The following is a 22727-nucleotide window of genomic DNA, read 5'->3' as shown; positions in this document are numbered from 1 at the left end:
CCAACTCTAATGTCTTAATCCATAAAGGAAACGAATTAGCTCATATAATAAGAAAATCCAAGGGGACCCCTGACATCAGGCACAGCTGGATCTAGGTGCTATAATAATACCAGCAGGAATCTGTTTCTCCGTCTTCTGGATTTCTCTAGGTTTTGTTAATTTCCATTGGGCTGACAAGATGGCCCAGAGCAGCTCTAGGCTTTCACCCTCTCAGCAGTGCAGTCTTTTCACCATGGATACTCCTCTTTCCCCGTGGTTGCAACAGAAATCTCAACTTGTGTTTCATTGGCCCAACCTGAGTCATGTGTCCATCTCTGAACCAATCACTGTGACCAATGAAATGGAGCACACTGATTGGCCTGGCCTGCGTCCCATGACGACCCCTGGAATTTCAGATGAACCTAGGGCCATCTGAGCCACAAGGAAGTGTGGCGTGCGTGTTTCTACTGTTATCAGAAAACAGGAAATAGATGCTAGGTTGGCTCAAATCATATACGTCTGCTACACTTGGATCTCCAACAAAATCAGAAAATTTAGAATTTGTAAGCCAGGACTCTTAGCCAGTTTTATCCCTAAGTAGATAGTAATCCAGTTCTTTATTAAAGTAAGCGAATACATAACTATTTTTGTTTTTATTCGCTGTGTGATGTGCTTGGTCGTGTCTGTCTGTGCTGAACAGGCAGAAAGGGACAGCTTCTGATGAGCCTGGCAGTGAAGCTGGATTCTCAAGAATTACCCAGATAATTAAGTATAATTATGAGAAGTGCTGTTAAAGGAGAAACGTTAGGAACTTCAGAGTGTAAAACAGGGAAGTCTGGTAGAGTCGAGGGGTGATGGCTTTCTTGAAGAGGGGACCTCACACTGAGACCTGAACGGTAAGTTGGTGTCACCTAAGTGAAATGGTGGGCGGGTTGGGGGATGGGTGTTGTTTCCACATGCTTGTTAAACCCAGAATGGATACTGACATATCTAGCGGCATGGGTTAAACTTCTATAAAGACTTTTTTTTTTTTGTGGTACTCGGGCCTCTCACTGTTGTGGCCTCTCCCGTTGCGGAGCACAGGCTCCGGACGCACAGGCTCAGCGGCCATGGCTCACGGGCCTCCGCTCCGCGGCACGTGGGATCTTCCCAGACCCGGGCACGAACCCGCGTCCCCTGCATCGGCAGGCGGACTCTCAACCACTGCGCCACCAGGGAAGCCCCTATAAAGACTTCTTAATAAAAAAAAAGCTGCTTTGAATTTTCTGAGGATGATTGTTACCACCTTACAAACTTGGCTGTCCTTTTTCTGGAGGTAAAATTGGTTGATCCCCTATCAGCAGCCGGTGAACTTTGGGTCTATATAATTATGTTGGTCTTTTTGGTCTTTTTGAACCATCCACAAAGCCTCGTGCCCAGCAGCCACAGCCCATGTGAAAAGCTGACTAGCCAAGCTTAGGGATGGCATTTGGCCCCAAGAATGAAGTTTCCCGCTAGAAAGCTAACGGGTCCCCAGGATGCTGGAACGTTCAGCCTTAGTCTTGAAATGCTCATCATCCAGTGATTCCAACTTAAAGTTTGCAGGGTCAGAACTGATCTCCCCAGGGCTTCCCCGGTGGCGCAGTGGTTGAGAGTCCGCCTGCCGATGCAGGGGACACGGGTTCGTGCCCCGGTCCGGGAAGATCCCACATGCCGCAGAGCGGCTGGGCCCATGAGCCATGGCCGCTGAGCCTGCGCGTCCGGAGCCTGTGCTCCGCAACGGGAGAGGCCACAACGGTGAGAGGCCCGCGTACCACAAAAAAAAAAAAAAGAATTGATCTCCCCAATATTAAGTACACTAAAAGCATTGGACATCTCCTTCTTAGCTAAAGCTTCCATCTGATAACATTTCCAATCCTCTCCTGACCCAGACTACTTAATTCAAATCTTACTTGTGAGCCAATGGGTTTTCATTAGTGGCAGGATATTTTTAAAGTGCGATTTTCATCGTGCTCTGTTAGCCGACCCTCCCTGGAGACTGGAGTGGTCTGCGTGGCTACATCCTTGGGGATAAAATATCGCCACAATAGATTGGATGTTGATGGGCTGGGCTCAGAGGGTCACCTGCATTTCAGGATCACATTTCTTCTCCCTTTTCTAAGATAAACACTCTGTTAGTTGTTCATAGATTTCCCCCTCTTTGTGCTGATGACGTCTCACGTTTTTGATGTATAAAATCAATGTTATTTCTCTTGCATTTTCTCTATCTACGATTGTGATTGCCCACACTGACTGTCCTTGGAAACCCATGAGTGTGCACTTGAAGGAAATGAGCAAGTGAATTATCCAGCCACTTTACAGCAGGGTCCTCGCCATCTCAACCCGCTCTGGTTTGAAAGGAAGCCCTGGAGCCACAGCTCACCTCGAGCTTCTCTCTGCTGGGAGGGAAAGAATTAGAAGGATGGTAAATGGAGGGTGATTTCTTCCTCTCCTGTGTGGTCCCGGAAAGTCACTCAATATCTGTCCATTTGAAAGGTTGACCCGATGCTAATGGGGAAAAAATATTAACATAACATGAAGCCAGTGAATTTCTTCTCTGCCAGAGGTCACCTCTGCTGGGAGAGGACGTCAGTCAGCCCTGGGCAGCTGTGAGGTGAGAGGTGAACCTTTGGACTCTGTGGGCTGTTCTCTGATTCAGTCTAGAATGTCAGATGTCTGCTTGGGGCCGGGTTCCCTCCCTCTTCCGCTTTTGGATCAGGGGATGGGCAGAAAGTGACCATGATCTGCAGAATTAAAGCCAGTCTCAGCAGACACCAGCCATCACTGCAGAGTGTGGACCGAGGGACACCGGGCACCTTTGGTCTGCACGGTAATTGCTGTGTGCAACTTACTTAGTTGCCCTGCGCCTGGGTTCTGGAATTGATTTCCAGACCAGACTGCGGGACTGTTAGCCGAAGACTGAGCTTAGCGATCAGCCCCAGGGGCATAGGGTAATTATTTATTTTGCTAAATAACACAGACAATGCTGTGGCTTAATTATAGTAGTTTTGCTGGGAAAAAGAATGGTGATGTTTTCTGTGTCACTGTCTGTTATTAATGAGACTTTGCTTACTTTTATTGGCAAGACTCCGCCGTGCCCTTTGGTTTGAAATGATTTTCTAATGTGCCTGTGTCGTTTATGAAAGAGGAAGGTTTCCAGACTATCTTTTGGAGGTGAAATCATTGTGTTTTGAGAAAGCCTGAGTGTTTATCTCTTCCTGAGTTTCAAGACTTGACTGTGTAAAAATATACCATCTTCGTATGTCTCCACACCATCAGTGTTTGTTTTAATCCCAGCATTAAGAATCCCAAGTGTCAGGGCTCTTTTCAGGGGTGCTAACGATTGACCCCACGGACAATCAAGGGTCCTGGGTCTGAGTCCCAGCCCTGTCACTAGGTAGCTGCGCAGGGCAACTGAGTAACTTGCACACAGCTATTACCGTGCAGACCAAAGGTGCCTGGTGTCCCTCAGTCCACACAATAATTTGCCTTGGGCAAATTCTTTAACGTTTGTGAATCTCAGTTTCCTAATATGTAAAACAAGTGGGTTCATTCTTCTATTCACATATTAGCTGAGTGGCTACTGAGCCAGGCACTGTTGTAGGTATAGTACTAGGAATATGACGAGAGAAGTAGACAAGATTCCTAGTCACCAGGAGTTTATATTCCAGTGGGAAAGACAGACAATAAGCACATACGTGAATAAATGAGATCATTCTATGACACAAATAAAAATGTCATTGAGACAGTTGGGAATGGAGGGGGGAGGCTGCTTGTGGGAGGGGCACAGGGAAAGCCTTCTGAGAATGGGGACATGGGGAAGTGGTGGTATTGGAAAACTGATTAAAGCAAAGGAGACAGATCTGCAAAATTTATAGGATGAGCCGCTCACAAAGGAAAGAGCAAATTCTCAGCCACATAGGCGGGTCCCTTGAAGTGTCATCCAGCTCTAAAATCCAGAGAATTCTGTGCCAGGCATTTCTTTTTTCTTTTTTTTTTTTTTTTTTGGGCGCGCTGCACGGCATGAAGGATCCTAGTTCCCCAACCAGGGATTGAACCCGTGCCCCCTGCAGTGGAAGCACGGAGTCCTAACCACTGGACCACCAGGGAAGTCCCCAGGCGTTTCCAGCTGTATCCCGCCGTTCTTTCAGGCTCGCTTGAGTCAACGCTGTTTACTTATTGTCCTGGGTCTGATTTTTGTGTCCTTACTGAGGTTTAGCTGGTGTCCTAAGCACCTCACTATTTATTATGTGTTAAACCTCCCGTCTCTCCTGGCCTCTTGCTTCCCTGTCTGCGTCCACCAAGTGAAATTCAGGCTGGGACTCGCCCTGTATCATCTCTGTCAGTTTCATGCTCCACAGGCACACCTCGTTTCATTGCGCTTCGCTTTGCATGTACAGCGTGGTCTGTTTTTTACAAATTGAAGGTTTGTGGCGACGTTGCATCAGGCAAATCTATGGCGCCATTTTTCTAACAGCGTTTGCTCACTTCGTGTCTCTGTGTCACATTTTGCTAATTCTCGCAACATTTCAGACTGTTTCGTTATTGTTATGTTATGGTGATCTGATCAGTGATCAGAGATGCTATGATTGTAATTGTTTTGGGGCGCCACAAACTGCGCCCATATAAGACCTTGAACTTGGCTGATAAATGGTGTGTGTGTTCTGACTGCTCCACCAACTGGCCGTTACCTCATTTCTCTCCCCCTCCTCGGCCCTCTCTATTTCCCGAGACACAGCAATATTGAAATCAGGCCAGTTAATAGCCCTACAGTGGCCTCTTATGTGTTCAGGGGAAAGGAAGAGTCTCAGGTCTCTCACTTTAAATCAAAAGCTGGAAATGATGAAGCTTAGTGAGGAAGGCAGGTCGAAAGCTGAGACGGGCTGAACGCTAGGCCTCTTGCACCAAACAGCCACATTATGAATGCAAAGGAAAAGTTCTGGAAGGAAATTAAAAATGCTACTTCTGTGAATGCACTGAAGAACGCTAAACAGCCTTATTGCTAATATGGAGAAGTGATGGTGGTTTGAACAGAAGAGCCAACCAGCCACGACATTCCCCTAAGCCTAACCCTAATCCAGAGCAAGACCTTACCCATCTTCCATTCTATGAAGGCTGAGAGAGCTGAGAAGCTGCAGAGGAAATTTTGAAGCTAGCGGAGGTTAGTTCATGAGGTTTAAAGGACGAAGCCATGTCTGCATAACATAAAAGTCCAAGGGGAAGCAGCAATTGCTGATGTAGAAACTGCAGCAAGTTATCCAGAAGATCTCACTAAGACAGTTCATGAAGGTGGCTACGCTAAACAACAATGTAGACGAAACAGCCTACTCTTGGGAGAAGATGCCATCTGAGACTTTCATAGCTGGAGAAGAGAAATCAATGCCTGGATTCAAAGCCTCAAAGACAGGCTGACTCTCTCGTGAGGGACTGTTGCAACTGGTGACCTGAAGTTGAAGCTAATGCTCGTTTCCCATCCTGGAAATCCTAGGGCCCTGAAGAATTATGTTCCATCTACTCTGCCTGTGCTCTACAAATGGAAGAACAAAGCAGCTCATCTTACAACGTGATGTACTGAGTATTTTAAATCCACCGTTGAGAACTACTGCTCAGAAAAAAAAAGATTCCTTTCAAAATATTACTTCTCAGTAACGATGCACCTGGTCACCCAGGAGCTCTGATGTACAACGAGATTAGTGTGTTTTCACGCCTGCTAACGCAACGTCCATTCTGCAGCCCACGGATCAAGGAGTGATTTCAACTTTCAAGTCTTATTCATTAAGAAATACATTTTGTAAGGCTATATCTGCCACAGATAGTGATTCCTCTGATGGAACTGGGCAAAGTCAATTGAAAACCTTCTGGAAAGGACTTGCCATTCTAGATGCCATTACGAACATTTGGGATTCATGGGAAGAGATCAAAATATCAACAGGAGTTTGGAAGAAGTTGATTCCAGCTCTCATGGATGACTTGGAGGGGTTCAAGACTTCAGTGGAGGAAGGAACTGCAGATGTAGCTGCGCAGGAAATAGCAAGAGACCTAGAAATAGAGGTAGAGCATGAAGGTGGGACTGAATTACTGCAATCTCATCATAAAACTTTAACAGACGAGGAGCTGCTGCCTATGGATGAGTGAAGAAGGGACTTTCTTGAGGTGGAATCTACTCCTGATGAAGATGCTGTGAAGATGGTTGAAATGACAACAAAGGATTTAGAATATTACATAAACTTAGTTGATAAAGCAGTGGCAGAGTTTGAGAGGACTGACTCCAATTCTGAAAGAAGTTCTGTGGGTGAAATGCCATCACACAGCACTGCATGCTACAGTGAAATCATTAGTGCAAGGAAGAGTGAATCAATGCGGCAAACTTCACTGTTGTCTTATTTTAAGAAACTGCCACAGCCCCTCCAGCCCTCAGTAACCACCACTCTGATCATTTAGCAGCCATCAACGCCAAGGCGAGACCTCCCCCCATCTTGCTGAAGCCTCAGATGATGGTTAGCATTTATTTTTGCAATAAAGTGTTTTTAAATTGAGGTATATACATTTTTTTAGACATAATGCTATTGCACACTTAATACACTACGGTATAGTGTAAACATAACTTTTAGATGCACTGGGAAACCAACAAATTCATGACTCAATTTATTGTGGGCTGGAACCAAACCCGCAGTATCTCCGAGGTATTCACTTTTCTTACCGCTCTCCCAGTGATTAGAAATTGCCTGAAAAATAATATGCAATTTAAGATCGTAATTCACCTATTATTTTCAGCAAGGTCTAATGATGAAAAGTGCTGGCATTTCTAACCAGTGTTGATATTATCCTAATTCATGAAGTGGATTAGGAGAACCAGGCAGCGACTAAATAATTGACGTCTTCAGCGGGCAAGGCGCTAATTCTTCCTATGAATGCATTATGCCTTTATGTGTCTACCTGGTATCTAGAAATGAACTACTCACTGACAGTGTCCGATGCATCTCAATACACTGCTAAAGAGTGAATAATCTTAGAGCCTGGTTCAAATCCTTTTGGGCAGGCCTGGACCTGGCTTCCCACCACCTTGGGACCCATTGACCCAGGGAGTCCCACCTGGATGGACAGACTCTGGCTCTTAGCCCCATTTCCAGTGAACACTACCCTCTACATATTATTGTAATTTTCTCAGGCCAGTTGCTCCATGGTCCATCTGGTTAAGCGAACCTCCTGAAGGGGCATCTGGTCAACCCACTAATCAGGACCCCATCTTCCAAACAGTTATTTATCATGATTATTGAGTTTTCTTGGTGCCCTCTTGAATCTTATGCCCTAATTCTGGCCCTGATGTCAGGCTTCAGTAACAACAGGAGGGTTCCTCCTTCCTGATGGCCCATGTCCCATGAAAGCATCTTGGCACAATCAGGCCACAATATTGCTTCAGTTCACTTGTTTGTTCAGGCTAGTGTTTGTCTGGTCTCTAAAAATTGCTTGGAGGATCCACGTATAGAAATATGTCTAGATATCAGGCAGCACTAGCCCCTCTCATGCTGGATTCCACTCATTAGTCTCCTGACCTTGGAGAACTCAGTGTCTTCCTGTATTCCTTCCTTCCTTCCTTCCTTCCTTCCTTCATACATGCATTCCTTCATGTTGAGTGCCTAAAAACGTGCTTCAGTTTTTCCATCTGAAACGTGGTTGTAACGATATCAACTTTAATAATATATAATAAAACAATAATACAATCCCATCTAGACTCTGTATTCAGATCTTTGCATCGCCAGCCCCTTGGGGTCATTCAAGCGTCACCTCCAAAGGCAGACCTTCTCTGACCATGAACCCAAAGTTGTCCTTCTTCACCAGTGTCTATCACATCAGCCTGTTTTCATTCCTCTCTAGCAATTGCATTTTGAAATTCTGCTTTTGCGTGTTTATCGTTTGTCTCTCTCTGTTTTAGAATGTCAGCTCCATGGGGGTAGGGACCTTATTGGTTCTTTTAATACTGTTATATCCTCAGCACCTAGAAGACAGTCTGGTGCGTAATAGATGCTCGTGAAATTATTTGTTGAATGAAGGTCAGGGCATGGGTCAAATGCCGCTCCGATGTTTGTGAGAGTATTTTGTTTCTTTTCAAGTTTCATATATGTGATGAAAGGTAAATGCTTGGAGGACTTTGGCCCAGCAGTCTCTGGGGAAAGTCATTTTAGTTTTCAGAATCTTGGCCATCTCATCTGTAAAATGGCAGGAATGATAGTACGTGCCTCATAGGACTGTTGTGAGTGTTAATTTGATAAGATAGCATACGAATAGCACTTGGCGCGGGACTAAGTGTGAAGTCACCGTGGTGTGACGAGTTCATGGCACCAGACTCCATCTTCAGAGATTTCCAGAAATACCCGGCATTTATTTAATGTCCCATTGGAGACTTTTTTTCATTATCAATTGATCCAGCCCTTTAAAGCCCACTGCAGTGTGAGGTCATTTCCATAATGGTGAGTTCTCTGAATTTACTCTTTGGTTGTTAAATTGGAACTTTCAGAAATTCATCATGAATCTCCAGGTGTGATTTAAGTGGAGGTGAGCTTTCGTGGATTCCTCCTAGGTCTAAGTCTTGTCCTCTCCTAGGGCGTCTCTCTCTTCTGTGTGATGTTCATTAAATAATTTTTTTTTTTTTTTTTTTTTTTTTTGCTGCACGCGGGCCTCTCACTGTTGTGGCCCCTCCCGTTGCGGAGCACAGGCTCCAGACGCGCAGGCTCAGCGGCCATGGCTCACGGGCCCAGCTGCTCCGCAGCACGTGGGATCTTCCCGGACCGGGGCACGAACCCGTGTCCCCTGCATCGGCAGGCAGACTCCCAACCACTGCGCCACCAGGGAAGCCCTAATTCAATAGTTTTTTACTAAGCACCTACTTGGTGCCAGGTTCTGTTCTTGGAGCTGAGTGGAGAATAAGATAGGAAAGGTCCTTGTCCTCATGGGCTTATTCTGTTGATGGAGAAGTAACATACATATGCACAAGTTAAGTGAACACACGTACATACATGTAAACTGTGTGCAGGGGTCGATGCTATGAAGACATAAGACGGTATAATGCAGTAGAAGAGGGCTATGCTTGGTTGTGAGGGGGTGGATGATTGTTTTAGATGAGGTGGCAGAGAAGACCTCCATGAAAGGGTGGCACTGAAGGAAATGGGAGGTCCAGGCACGTGGGTGTCTAGAAAGAGCAACTAAGGCAGAGGGAGGAGAAATTGGAGAGGCCCTGAGGCAGGGGTGTGGTGTGCTTGGTGTGTTTGGCAAAAAGAAGTTGGCCAGTGCCATTGGAGCATTGGCCAACTTCTTTTTGCCAAACAGAGGGGAAGTCATGCCAGAGAGATGCTGGAGCCTTTGTCTTCTGGGTCTTGTAGGCCTTGGTGAGGACCGTGGATTGTACTGAGTGAGGTGCGAAGTTATGGGAAAGAGTGGCTTATGTTTTCAAAGGATATCTTGGCTGCCCCTGGGGCGTCGTTTCTGGAGGAGGGACAGAAGCGGGGAGACCAGCGAAGCAGCTGTTGTGATGGTGCGGGTGAGAGATGATTCTGGCTTGGGTTAGGCTGCTATAGAGCAGGGAGTGAGCCCTCAGAATCTGGGCTTATTCCGACAGTGGAACTGATTGGATTTGCTGACGTTTTGGAGCCCTGGTGTGTGAACGAAGGACAAGAATCAGGGATAACGGCAGAATTTCACCCGAGTGACTGGAAGATGGACTTGCCATTTATGGACCCGGGGAGACGTGCTGGGAGGGGCCGGCCGGGGAACAGGGTGGCGTCAGGTGACTGCTGTTGGCCACAGCAAGTTTGAGATGCCTGTTCCACATCCACGTAGGCAGTCTGGAGATCAGAGGAGAGGTCTGGCCTGGAGACATAACTTTGGGAGCCCCCAGTGCAGAGTGGGTATTAAACACGTCATTTCATGGTTTCCTAGATTTTATCATCATCCCCTCAATTCACCTTTTCCCACAGGAGCTGGACCACATATTGGCTCCTATCCCATGATTCCCACACCTCGTCAGGGTGAGGTCAGGTCCCACCCAAGTCAGTAGACTGTCTCACTGCAGCCAGGGTGAAGCCGCTTAATGCGATGAGTGCCCAGCGGCGTATGGTGTGAAAATCTGTGCTGCGAGAGAGCGGCCCACAGTGTAGCGGAAGTCACCCTGTTCTTTGTCGTGTCATTAGTGGGGAAGGGGAAACAGGATACAGTCTTTTATGGGTAGATCTCACCAGGGCAACGGGTGAGATCCCTTCCTGTTTCGAGCATCACGCCTCTGCTCTCCAGAGCAACTTAACATGATTCGCATGGTGCAGACGCCTCCGTACCCAGCCTATAGCGTTTTGGAGTTCTGAGTATCTCACGGGCTAGTGGCCAGAAGTAGAAAAAGAGGCTCTTTGTAATTGGGGAGAAAGGAAGAAAGTGCTGGACTGTGAAATTCTGAGAGCAGAGGCTCTACCACCTGGCGCTGCAGACCATCTCCATCCTGGGTCTGTGCAGAGGCTGTACCTTTCACAGGGACCTGTGACAGTTTTCCAGCAAAGACCCACTTGTTTGTGTATTTCTGTGACAATGAGTCATTAGTCTGGACCTGGCACTGGACAGTGAGGGGTAGGAGACATGTGCCTGCCCTTTAGGGTCTGATGGGAGACACACACAGAAACGAATGAAGTTTACACGCTAAAATGAGGGCACAGGGATGGTCTAAGGAGGGGCTGACAAACTTTCCTGGTGGATCCAGGAAGACATTTCCAAGGCTGTCCCTGTATCTGCCCGTAGTGACGACATGGGGATGGGCTTATGATCCAGCTCTGCCTGGTACCAGGACCAAGACGTTTCTTTTACTGCCAGGGAAGAGAACAGTCCTCTCTCCGTCACAACACTGCTGTGTGGGTATCTGTTTTCATTTCTCTCAGTTGTCTAGGAGTGGAATGGCTGGGTCCTATGGTAATTCTCTGGTAACTTTTGGAGAAACTGCTAAGTTGTGCTCCCGTGCAGCTGTACCATTTTACATTTCCCAGCAGCAATGTGTGACAGTTGCAATTTCTTCCCTTTCTCCCCAACACTTGTTAGTTTCTGTTTTTTCTTTTTTCTTTTTTTTTTTCCTGGATGAAAGCCATCCTAGTGGGTGTGAATATCTGTTGGTTTTGGCCTAGACTATTTTAGCTCTGTTTTCTGTCCCTTGCCGGGAAGAGTTTTATTTGGTGCATTTTGGAAGGATGATTTTGACATGTGGTGTCGGTAGGGATAATAAGTTCCGACCGAAGGAACTGCATAGGCTAAAGCATGGAGGTGGGAAAGCCTAAAGGATGTTCAAGGAATTGCAGACGATCTGGGCTATTGGGAACATGGTGTGTGAAAGGCCAGGAGGTCAAGGTGAGGGGTTGTGATTTGGGGAATCTTGGCAGTCAGACTGAGAAAGAGCTAGTGGGGTGTATGAGTGGACAGATTTAGTTCATTGTGCAGTTAGTTTCCAACACCTTTGCTAAATGAACATTTTTTTGTAGTTACTATGTGTGGACCAAGAAAGCTGATAACTTGGGGTTTGGTTGTGTTTTTTTGCGGGGGGAGTTTTGTATTTTTTGGAATGATTTGTTAATGCTTCTAACTTGACCAAAGATTGCAGCTTATACCTCAACAGAACAGGGATATTTTAAACCCCACAACTGCAGACAAACTGGAATGATATTGTTGTGACAGTTTCTCTTTCTTCATTGGGTGGCTAATGAAATGAACAAAGAAATGCAAACTAGAGCTACGATAAACGTCGTGGGAAGATTCACTTGTCTCTTAGGGGCTTAAGTTTCTACCACCTTTACTGGGGAGCAGTGTGCATCCCGGATGTTGTTTTGTTCTTTTTTTTTTTTTTTCTTTTTGCGGTACGCGGGCCTCTCCCTGCTGTGGCCTCTCCCGCTGCGGAGCACAGGCTCCGGACACGCAGGCTCAGCGGCCATGGCTCACAGGCCCAGCCGCTCCGCGGCATGTGGGGTCTTCCCGGACCGGGGCACGAACCTGTGTCCCCTGCATCGGCAGGCGGACTCTCAACCACTGCGCCACCAGGGAAACCCTCTTTTTTTTTTTTTTTTTTAGTCATTAAATGATTTCTCTTTGGTTATACAACAGTACAGAAGAACTAGACCTATAGTCCAGTCTTTCTAAACAACACAGCTTGCATAATACCTGGGGCACGGTAGGTAAACTGTAGATATTATTGGTCCGTCTCTACCAGTCCACACCTGTGCACACATGCCTTTTCGCCTAAAATGATAACACTGTTTTAGGAGTTTGGGATTAACATATATACACTACTATATACATAAATAGATAATCAACAGGGACCTACTGTATAACACAGGGCACTCCACTCAATATTCTGTAATAACCTAAATGGGAAAAGAATTTGAAAAAGCATATATATATATGACTGAATCACTTTGCTGTACACCTGAAACCAACACAACATTGCAAATCAACTATACTCCAGTATAAAATAAAAATTAAAAAAAGTAAAATGATGCACTTTTTTTTAACATCTTTATTGGACTATAATTGCTTTACAATGGTGTGTTAGTTTCTGCTTTATAACAAAGTGAATCAGTTATACATATACATATGTTCCCATATCTCCTCCCTCTTGCGTCTCCCTGCCTCCCACCCTCCCTATCCCACCCCTCTAGGTGGTCACAGAGAACCCAGCTGATCTCCCTGTGCTATGCGGCTGCTTCCCACTAGCTATCTACCTTACGTTTGGTAGTGTATACATGTCCATGCCTCTCTCTCGCTTTGTCACAGCTTACCCTTCCCCCTCCCCATGTCCTTGAGTCCATTCTCTAGTAGGTCTGTGTCTTTATTCCTGTTTTACCCCTAGGTTCTTCATGACATTTTTTTCCCTTAAATTCCATATATATGTGTTAGCTTACGGTATTTGTCTCTCTCTTTCTGACTTACTTCACTCTGTATGACAGACTCTAGGTCTATCCACCTCATTACAAATAGCTCAATTTCGTTTCTTTTTATGGCTGAGTAGTATTCCATCGTATATATGTGCCACATCTTCTTTATCCATTCATCCGATGTAAAATGATGTACTTCTGTGTTCTACTTTTTCACTTACCATTCTATCAGAAGAACTTCCAGTGTTGCCATGGTGTTCGTAAACACCCCTTCAGTGCTACCAGTGCCTGTCCAGGGAGTTACCATCATGTCACTGCTTGTCCTCTGTTGGCCTTTCACAGCTGAGGGGAACCTTGACAGATTTTATCACGTCCAGTATCTAGTTTTCATTGGTCTGGCAGGTGCACCCCTACTGTGTCATGGGAACTGTCCTCCCCACTCTCAGTCCGTGTTGTTCAGGGTGAGGTCACGCCCTTCGCTGTTCCCGGTGTGGCCACGTGTCCTGGGCTTGGACACTCCGATGACGTCACCCCTCTAGACGCTGTGATTAAGGCTTGGGCATGTCACCCAGGTCTTTCCAGTGAGACTCAACCATGAGCTTTTGTGTGAACAGTTTGGAAAGGTTTTCTTTCCAGGGAGCTTGTCAGCAGAAGGATGAGGGGGTCTGGACTCCCAAACATCACCTCCTGAACCTGGGGTCACAACACAAAGAAGTAGAGAGAGACTCTGTCCTGATGATGTTGTTTGAGCCCAAGATCCAGTCCGTCCACATTGCAATATTCTTTCATAGGAGCCAATACATTTTCTTTAGTTCTTTTTTTGTGTGGTAAAAAAAACACCTCGTACCCTAAAATTGACCATCTTAGCTAGCCATTTTTTAAATGTATTTATTTATTTTTTTAATTTTTGGCTGCGTTGGGCCTCCGTTGCTGCACACAGGCTTTCTCTAGTTGCGGTGCGCGGGCTTCTCATTGTGGTGGCTTTTCTTGTTGCAGAGCACGGGCTTTAGGTGCATGGACTTAAGTAGTTGTGGCATCGGGCTTAGTTGCTCTCTAGCATGTGGGATCTTCCCGGACCAGGGCTTGAGCCCGTGTCCCCTGCATTGGCAGGCGTATTCTTAACCACTGCGCCACCAGGGAAGTCCCATCTTAGCCATTTTAAAGTCTACAGCACAGTAGTGTAAACTAGAGGTAATGTGTGCGACAGATTTCTAGAATTTTTCATCTTGCGAAACTAAAAATCTATGCCCATTGAACAGCAACTTTCCCTTTTCCGTCCCCCCAGACCCTGGCAACCACCATTCTACTTTTAGTTCTGAGAGTTTGACTAGCTAAAGACCCATATAAGTAGAGTCATGCAGTATCTGTCTTTTTTGTGACTATCTTATTTCACTTAGCGTGGTGTCCTAAAGGTTCATCCGTGTTGTAGCATGTGACAGGATTTCCCTCTTTTTAAAGGCTGAATAATATTCCACTGTATGTGTGTACCTCATTTTCTTTATCCATCCATCCATCAGTGGTGGACGTCTGAGTTGCTTCTGCCTCTTGGCTATTGTGAATAAAGCTGCAATGAACATAGAGGTGCAAAGGTCTCTTCAAGATCCTGTTTTCAGGGGCTTCCATAGTGGCGCAGTGGTTGAGAGTCCGCCTGCCGATGGAGGGGACACGGGTTCGTGCCCCGGTCCGGGAAGATCCCACATGCCGTGGAGCGGCTGGGCCCGTGAGCCACGGCCGCTGAGCCTGCACGTCCAGAGCCTGTGCTCCGCAACGGGAGAGGCCACAACAGTGAGAGGACCGCGTACCGCAAAAAAAAAAAAAAATCCTGTTTTCAGTTCTTTTGGCAATATATCCAGAAGTGGAATTGCTGGGTGATATGGTAATTCTATTCCTAATTTTTTGAGGAACGCCATACTGTTTTCCATAGCACTTGCACCATTTTACATTGAACCAGCAGTGCACAAGGGTTCCCATTTCTCCACATGCTTGTTAACATTTGCTGTTTCCTGAGTGTGTTTTTTAAAGAATCCTATCAGATGTGAGGTGGTACCTCATTGTGGTTTTTTTTTTTTTTTGTGGTACGCGGGCCTCTCACTGTTGTGGCCTCTCCCGTTGCGGAGCACAGGCTCCGGACGCGCAGGCTCAGCGGCCATGGCTCACGGGCCCAGCCGCTCCGCGGCATGTGGGGTCTTCCTGGACCGGGGCACGAACCTGTGTCCCCTGCATCGGCAGGCGGACTCTCAACCACTGTGCCACCAGGGAAGCCCTCACTGTGGTTTTGATTTGCCTTTCCCTGATGATTCGTGATGCTGAGCATCTTTTCATATGCTTGTTGGTCATTTGTATACCTTCTTTGGAGAAATGTCTATTCAAGTCCTATGCCCATTTAAAAAATCAAGCTATTATCTTTTGCTCGTTGTTGAATTGTGGGAATCCTTTATATACTACGGAAATTAACCGCTTATGGGATATATGGCTTTGCAGATGTTTCCTCCCATTCCGTAGGCTGCCTTTTCACTCTGTGGATTGTTCCTTTGGCTGCGCAGTTTTCCAGTTTGATGCGAGGCAGGGTGGTCTCCACTAGACCCCAGGTTTCCCATCTTCCAGCGGAGTGTCTTTTACCCTTAAAATGGTGAGCTGCTGTGTTTTATTCGTGGCGTTGCAGGAGAAATCCTTCAAATGCAACTGCTTATTGAAACAGCTGCCTGCTAGTTGAGGCATGTATTCAGCTACAAAATAAAAACGTCTTTCTTGTATTTCCATGAGACAGGTGTGTGCAGAGCGCTGGAATCAGGACGACAGCTTCGTTCCTCACGCCTTAGAGCCTGAGCCTCCAAACCACATTCCTCAGAAGGTTCTCCTGCATGTTGTGAAGACAGATGTGCTCTAGGGAATGTCCAGGAACAGGCCGTATTCGAGGCAGGGAGGCTGTGTAACTCCTCTACATTAAAATACGATTTATTCTGCTTTCCAGTGACCATCTTCAAAAGGCATGTGCAGGTTGAAAATCCCATTTGCTGGTTATAGCTGGGGTCACCAGGGCAGAGCTGGACTCCCGCGTTAGGGATGGTACATGTGGGTCTAGGACAGCCAGGTGGAGCTGCTCCATCTTGCTGCAAGGAGGACAGTGTGTGACAGCTCCCAGCTGCTACCACCCACCCTCAGGGTCCCTCTGGGCTACAGAGCTGAGCTGAGGCCACTTTCTCCCCGGGTAGCCCCCAGCCATCGACTGGGGACCACACGGATTCTGTCTGGGCTCCGGCCATCCCTGCCCAAGGCTGGACTTGTCTCCCGGACATCTTTGCTCCAGAGCTCCGCGCTGGGAGCCTCTCCCTGTCCCATCTTTCTCCCTCCTCCTTCTCTCTCTCCAGGGTATCACTCTCAACTTCCTCACTCCCGGCTCCATTTTAGCATCTGCCTCTTGAAGCATCGCAATAACACAGGGTCCAAGATGCTTCCTCTCTTTACATCCCTGATGTTTCTGGCTCCTGAGCCGTTGTACCCAGTTTCTTTATGAGCCACGTCTCAGTGGCTGGTCTTCAACATTGGGGGTGGGGAGAAGAAATAGCAAAAAGAGGTTGTAAAGAAAAGTTCCGAGTTCGTGTCACTTTGGAAATGAGGGTGGGAGCAAATCCAGACACCATGGGTCCTATTTGGGGAGGCCAGCTCCCCATCTGGGGTCGCTGATTTGTTCAGGGGTCAGAGTAAGGAAATGGTTTGGATGCCTGGACATCTTTTGAGGTGACATCTTTCTCTGGGAGTCGTTTTCCCTGCTTTATCACCCTGCCTCCCCGTATTTCTTTTCTTTTTCTTTTTCTTTTTTTTTTTTTTTGCGGTACGCGGGCCTCTCACCGTTGTGGCCTCTCCTGTTGCGGAGCACAGGGCTCGAACCCGTGTCCCCTGCATTAGCAGCAGATTCTCAACCACTGCGCCACCAGGGAAGCCCAGCAGAGTGGTTTTGAGGGTCACTCACAGTGTAGCATGGATGAGTCTGTCGTTCCTTTTATGGCTGAATAATAGTCTGTTGAGTGGATTCACCACGATACGTTTATCCATTCATCAGTCGATGGACATTTGGGCTGTCTCCAGCTGTTGGCTATTGGGAATAGTGCTGCTTAAACGCCTGTGCGCTAGGATCTGCAGCAGTCCCTGCTTTCTTTTTTTAGGGCCGAGGAGTATATACCTAGGAGAAGAACTGCTATAGTTCATACGGTAATTCTATGTTTAACTTTTTGAGAAAATGCCAACCTGTTTCCAGGACTGCCTTTGGAAAATAATAATAATAACCTCTACCTTAATTCTCGGGCTTGAATGCCAGATGGGACCGGCCTTCCAGGAAGTAGACACGTGTAAAGCTGGTCTTCCTCACGGATATGCAACTCCATGGGCGACTGGAACAGAGTCTGGGGCTCATTTGCATCGGTCAGGCTCAAATGATGAGAAATGATTTGCAGAAAGCATCGTAAAGCAGCATCTTACTCTCCACCCACATCTGTAGCCGTTAGTGGATGGCAGCCTGTTACGCATGGACTGCTGAGTGTACTTTGGGAAAATCTGTCTGGATACGTGTAATCAGGTGCGGGACAGCATTACTGCAATCCTGAGTTAACGCCAGCCCTATTAGAAGCAGACTCTCATCAGCTCCACACAGATGATAATTTATGTTTTCATCCACTGCACACTTTACTTCTCACTGGCTTTTGAATCAAACCTGGGTATGTTTCTCCTTTTTTTAAGAGTACAGTATATTTCACTTTCACTTAAAGGCGTCCGAATGGATTACGAAAAGATTCAAACTCAAAACTGATCTTATCATAATTTAAAAAAATTATTGGGAGAAAAGGGAGCCACTTGGAGCCAAGTCATGCAGTTATCCCGATTTATGGTGCAGATTTTCTCTCTAGTGCACAATCCACCCCTTTCCTTATGAGAAAGAATTCTGAAGAGTCTTTAAGCTAAGTTAGTTAACTCTTCCTTCACCTGATTTTTCTTTCTTAAGAAAATCCCTTTATTTTTTTTCCAAAAATCTGAATTTTTTCTCTTCCCACTCTGAGACAAAATTATTATATTTTTGGTATTGGGACTCTTCTATTCTTCCAACCGTAGTTAATACTGACCGACCATCGAGGTTCTGAGGGGTAAAGTTCAAACATTCCTATCTTGGCATTTTGGATTTTTAATTTGCTTCCGTTTAAAGAGCAGATAAAAGCATTCTGGTTCTGTCAATTGGTTGAGTTGGCTTTTTTTGGCAACGAGAAACATCACGTGTTTTTGTTTTGTTTTTTGTTTTGTTTTGTTTTTTTTTGCGGTACGCGGGCCTCTCACTGTTGTGGCCTCTCCCGTTGCGGAGCACAGGCTCCGGACGCGCAGGCTCAGCGGCCATGGCTCACGGGCCCAGCCGCTCCGCGGCATGTGGGATCTTCCCGGACCGGGGCACGAACCCGCGTTCCCTGCATCGGCAGGCGGACTCTCAACCACTGCACCACCAGGGAAGCCCTAACATCACGTGTTTTGGTGTCTGTCTTATTAGCTGAGGTCTGGGTGACATTTTTTATCTTGGACTAGGCAGGGACTATTGCTTTGGGAAGAACAGAAAACCAGATGTGAGTAAAAAAAGGTAGTTTATTGGGAGGATGCTAGGTTAGTGCGTGAAATTCGGAGGTCCACCAAATGACTGAGCTACAGGAAGATCAAAGCCAACGGTATTTCTAAAGACCTCAGAGGAAGGAATTCCAAGAGACTCACTTCAGGGTTCTGTGCTCAATATTGTCTTATCTCTCAATCTTATTCTTTATTTTATTTCATTCATTCATTCATTTTGGCTGTGCCGCGTGGCTCGCGGGATCTTAGTTCCCCAACCAGGGATTGGACCCGCACCCCCTGCGGTGGAAGCGCGGAGTCCTAACCACTGGACCGCCAGGGAAGTCCCTCAATCTTATTCTTTAAACTCAGTTTATCCAAAGAAAATCTGATTGGCTCTTTGCTATCCCATGGACTGGCTTCCCATGGGTCAGACATTACTCTGGTCCAATCAGTTGGGCTAGCTGTAGGCTGGTGGGGGAGAAAGGATCACCTAACACAGACGTAGCTGCTGGAGTCCAAACCTCGGAAGAGTCAGGGATGGGCTATGAGCTGAGGAGACACCCCAAAAGGTGTCCTCTCACACCCTACCCCTCTTGTTGGGTAACATCTATGTAACCTAATCTTCTCTACCTTTGTGTGCACGTACTACATGGTGAGAACATTGTTAAGTTTGGGCCACCCCACGTCCATATCTGCTTCTTTTCATGCAACGTCTTGACTTCCTTCTGGGGTCTTCCTTTCTCTTATCACGAGCATCGTGGATGGGCTGCAAATTAAGATGTCCTACATGCACTGACCATGCTATGGGGACATCACCTGGTCAGTCAATCAGATGCTCTCTCCTGGGACGTTGAGTCTGGACTAAGTTGGCGCAAGGTTGGACAAGACAGTATGAGCTGTTACCAGCTGCCCTGGTTTCCATTGTTTCTGAGACCTATTTTTTTAAGCTTTTCTTTTCAACCAGTGAGCTATAGCCACCTGGTGTCCTCCAACAAATTCGACAAATTCTGCTGAAGTTATTCAGTGTCTGTTGCTTACACCCCCAGAGCCCTAACTGATTCACTGTTGAAAGTCAGGAGAGTGGCTCTGAAAACTTGGGGGTGTGGGTCCTTTGTCAGAAAGGAGAGTGTCAGTTAAGGTCACTGGGCTGTTTTTACTAAGACCGGAAGATAGTCTCTAGAAATTATTTGTAAAAGAAGGGAAAAAAAGGCTCTAAAAGTTCTCACTTAACTCAGTCTGGTCAGCTCTTGAACACCCTGATTCACTAAGGTTCTATAAAATCGCCTTCTCTCTTAACTGACCATATTTCTGATCGTTGCAAAGTGCGAAGGTAAAATGAGTTGCCTTTGGCCTCTTTTTCCCTCCTGACACGGGTCTTCTTGTCCGATACTCCCATTTTCCCACCGTGATCCCTTGCCAGTGGTGTTCATCGCTGCAGTTTCTGTACTGCTTGTACATCACTACCACGCTTAGAAGGAGCAGCACACTGTAACATACTTAGCTGGGGCAAGGTCTCCTCATTCCCCTGTGACCTTCGTGAGTGTTTGAACAAGGTCTGATTTCCCTTCTTACCTGTTAGGCCATACCCAGTACTTGGCACTCAGGGGTACTCAATAAATCTTTATCGCATTGAATTGTGTTACTATTCTTTTTACCAAAACCTGTGCCTGAGTTTCCATTTTAGAATGCATTGAAGGTCTTGTGGTTTCATCCATTGAGTGAATTAAGAGCTCTGGGTCTTTCCTCTGGGGGAGGTTTGGAATCTGAATTTTCATGTTAAACGTGGTGAGATTAGGCAAGTTGGGCTGGAAGTAAAGACCCCACACAGCTGCCTTATGGCTTCTTGACTTTTGCCACTCGCTGCCGGTGGAACCACTCTTAAGCTACTGTTTCTCTCCATCTTCGATTCTGAGCACCAACTGCAGTCCAGACGTAGCTGTCATTTTTTTTTTTTTTTTCTACTAGCTTTCAACTGAAGGACCTACTTGTCGTCCAGTTTAAGTATTGGCAAGAATACCAGAATTACCTGGGACTAGGAAAATAATTGTGTGTGTGTGTGTGTGTGTGTGTGTGTGTGTGTGTGTGTGTGTGCGTGTGTGTGTTAGCACTATTATGGGCAGAGTAGTGGTGGTACAGGGCATCATAAAATTGCCCCTGGAAGGAATATCATTTATGGCTAGCTTATGCTGTATTCTTCTCAGCCCTGAGACGTGTCCAGTTAAAAAAAATCTATATTTGAGCAAGAAAGAGCTGGTGAAGAGAAAATTAGAATGATTCCTCAGTGGAAAGGGCATGGACATACCATCAGGTGTGATCCTTGCTTTACTGTGTGTGTCACTCTACTGTATCATGTGGTTACTGATAGAATATTAGCGCGTGATGTTGTGTGTTACTATATTGTGTTACACTGCATTGATTATGAGAGAGAGTAACTGTGATGTTAGACGGCTTGGCCCTACTGTGTGCTGGCTATGTGACCTTGGGTGAGTTGGGATGCTTTGACCAAGAAACACATTGTTTTTTTTTTTTTTGCGGTACGCGGGCCTCTCACCGTTGTGGCCTCTCCCGTTGTGGAGCACAGGCACCCGACACGCAGTCTCAGCGACCATGGCTCACGGGCCCAGCCGCTCCGCGGCATGTGGGATCTTCCCGGACCTGGGCACGAACCCGTGTCCCCTGCATTGGCAGGCGGACTCTCAACCACTGCGCCACCAGAGAAGCCCCAAGAAACACATTTTTGAGGTGTTATTAGAACAGGGTGGCTGTACTTACAGCAGTCTGGTGCAGATGTGAAAAATTCTGGGCCCGAAGGATCATGGGTTCTCAATGTATTACGTCTGAAGGCCTTGAGAATTGATGTCAGAGGCCTGATGGGCTGTGACAGTTACTCTTGAACTTCTGCAGCCCCAGAACCTTATTTTGCTGTGGAGTAGTATTGTCTTCTAAATACGAAGCTCTCAGGTGCCGTAAGAACCCTCTGAGGGGGTGGCCACTGCTAAATTTCTCTTTCCTGGTGTCAGGAGACAAATGTGCCTAATTGTTGACCGTCCCCAGTTTTTTTTTTGGACTGACTTAATATCTTCAGTGGAATTAATTATGACCTCCCTTTGGGGTGGGGTCAGTTTTGATGTGTCTTGCTTGTGTTATTCTCCCTGCTGAAGTTAAGGGGATGGATACAGTATGCAGTAGCTCACTTGAAAGTGCTAAGATCAGAAGGTAAAGAATGCCATATGCCACCCCACTTAGACTTCCTGCTATACCATTGCCATTTTATAGTGTAGCTTCTAGGGAAGAAAGGCATGTGGCTTAAGAAAGATCATCATTCCCTGGGCCCAGCAAAGGGACCAAGTTTCCAGAGCCCTGAAGACAAGGGGTGACACCCCAAAATAGGGACTCATTCTCCACTCTACCTTCATTGGCCGAGCAGCTGAACAAAGGCCACATCTCCCGATACCTGGCAAACAAATGCAGTATTGCCTCACGAACTGATTGCTTCTCTGAGGTACCTACCCGTGTATCTGGGGAGAAGCTTCGAGAACAAGTTGAGGAGCGGCTGTCCTTCTGTGAGACTGGAGATAGTCCACGAAAGAATCTGGATGTCATGAAGGAGGCAGTGGTTCAGGCAGAGGAAGCAGCGGCCGAGATTACTAGGAAGCTGGAGAAACAGGAGAAGAAACGCTTGAAGAAGGAGAAGAAAAGGCGGGCTGCGATTGCCCTGGCGTCCTCAGAAAACAGCAGTGAGACCCCAGAAGAATGTGAGGGGTCAAGTGAAAGACCCAAAAATAAGCAAAAGCCAAAGCCCCAGGAAGCTCCTCAGGAGAACGGAATGGAAGACCCATCTGTCTCCTTCTCCAAGCCCCCCCAGAAGAAATCTTTTTCCAAGGAAGAGCTGGTTCGTAGTGATCCTGAGGAGACAGCTGGCAGTGGAAGTGTCACCAAGAGGAAGAAACCTTTCCCCAAAGAGGAACCAGTTAGCGACCCTGAAGAGTCAGGACACAAGAGGGTCCCCAAGAAAAAGAGGAAATTCTCTTGCAAGGGGGAGCCTCTCAGCAGTGGACCTGAAGAGGCTGCTGCCGCGAGAACAGCAGCTCCAAGAAAAAGAAAAAGCTCCGAAAGCTTCTCCCAGGAAGATGAGATGGACACTTCCCTAGTGGGGCGTAACTTGCAGGGACATTTCCCAGCCCATCCCCTATAGCCCAAAAGAAGTCAAACCAAAACCAAACAAAACAAAAACAGAAAGATCATCAGCATTGTTTTAAA

General features: G+C 46.7%; 1 protein-coding gene across 1 annotated transcript in view; it reads left to right on the top strand.

The window, feature by feature from the left end:
• Nucleotides 1-22727, top strand: part of TMEM132B (transmembrane protein 132B) — a 234445-nt gene that overhangs the window by 95347 nt on the left and 116371 nt on the right. The window lies entirely within an intron of this gene.

This window comes from Tursiops truncatus, chromosome 13, assembly GCF_011762595.2.
Source record: "Tursiops truncatus isolate mTurTru1 chromosome 13, mTurTru1.mat.Y, whole genome shotgun sequence".
Classification (NCBI taxonomy): domain Eukaryota; kingdom Metazoa; phylum Chordata; class Mammalia; order Artiodactyla; family Delphinidae; genus Tursiops; species Tursiops truncatus.
The sequence above is the reverse complement of the archived record's forward strand: the minus strand, read 5'-3'. Positions and strand labels throughout refer to the sequence as shown.